The sequence below is a fragment of the Suricata suricatta genome, chromosome 17, assembly GCF_006229205.1.
Source record: "Suricata suricatta isolate VVHF042 chromosome 17, meerkat_22Aug2017_6uvM2_HiC, whole genome shotgun sequence".
In the NCBI taxonomy this organism is placed as follows: Eukaryota; Metazoa; Chordata; class Mammalia; order Carnivora; family Herpestidae; genus Suricata; species Suricata suricatta.
Genome location: NC_043716.1, coordinates 20,637,035 through 20,638,557, shown reverse-complemented (window position 1 = coordinate 20,638,557; position 1,523 = coordinate 20,637,035).

Below are 1,523 nucleotides of genomic sequence, written 5' to 3'. Positions count from 1 at the left end.
CTCAGGCAGGTCACTCTGTTGTCAGATTCCCCAGGCCTCCCTTCTCTGCAACCATTTCTTCGTCTCTCCCTGACTTTCATGACCTTGACATTTCTTACAATTCAAGGGCAGCCATCTTGGTTTTCAGTTTGGGTTTCCCTCTTGATTAGAACCAGGTAGTGAATTTTTGGCTGAATTTCATAAAACTGATTCAGGCTTCTTCCCACTGCTTCCTATCCAGAGGTCCCAGTTTGTCCTCATGTGTCCCAGTGGTTACTGTGTTCACTTTTGTCACTTGATTAACATGGTGTTCTCCAGGGAGACATTTTGAGATCGTGTAAAACCCCACTTTTCAAGTCTTTCTCACCCACTGGTTTTATCATCATTGATTTTTCTTCCCTGAATTGTTGCCATGATGCTGGCCAAATAGTGATTTTCTAATTCCATCATTTAATCCACACGTGTTAGTTGACTTTCTAAAACACAGAAGAGCTCTCTCTTCTCCCTTTTTATTAAGCTACATATTTGTATCAGTGTAGGTTCGGATCTCTGTTTTATTCAGTGGGTTATAATCTGTATCATTATTTGGTATAGAACTACAATTTTCCTGTACTTGGGAAGCTCTGCAGGCTGACTTTTGGGTTCTTTTGACTTTTCCTGGGAACTTTTGACCACTTTTACAGTTTCTGGCCCTTCTCTTTTTCCTTATTCAGTCCTGTAGTTAGTTGTTTCTCCAGTGAAAACTGGGTCCTTTTAGTGGGAAATGCTGTTTAGAGTTAAGATCTGGGTTCTGGGTATGATCATCACAACTAGGGTGCCACTACTTTCTGTCTCAGTGGGAAGAACTAGGTTATTTACACATACATTTACATCTACAGTGAAAACCTTGACCTCACACCAATACTTCCTACAGCCAAGTGGGGCTCGAACTCACGACACTGAGATCAAGAGTCATAGGCTCCACTGACTGAACCAGCCAGGCGCCCCTCACACCAATACTTTCAATTCCTGTCTATTACCACAGGGTTCAATCTAGAGTTTTCCTCTTTCCATATCAGCCCTTCCTTTCTACAGTAGTAGAAAACTGGCCTCCCATTATCTTATCTACTTTTTTTACTTTTTTTTCTTCCGTTCTCTTGAGTGGAGAACATCTCCCTCTATGCTGGGTTGTTCATCTTCAGATTTTCTCAGTTGTCCCCCAATCACTTTTTACAGCTTTTTAACCTGAAACATTCAGGATCCATTCGAGGTACAATCAAGATTCATGGGCTGCATTTTGTCTTTCTGTCTCCTTGATCAAAAAGCTCTCCCCCACCATAACACACATGCAGAGTTTTTAAAAATAGCTTTATTGATATATAATTCTTATCTCTTTCAATGTATCCATAGAAAGTGTTAAATTCAGTGGATTTCGTGCATTCACAGTATTGTGAATTGTAGAGCATGCTCATTATTCCAGAAAGAAACGCTGTGCCCATTAGCAGTGGCCACTTGCTCTCTCCTTTCTCCCAAACTCCTCTACTTTAACCTCAGGTAATTACTAA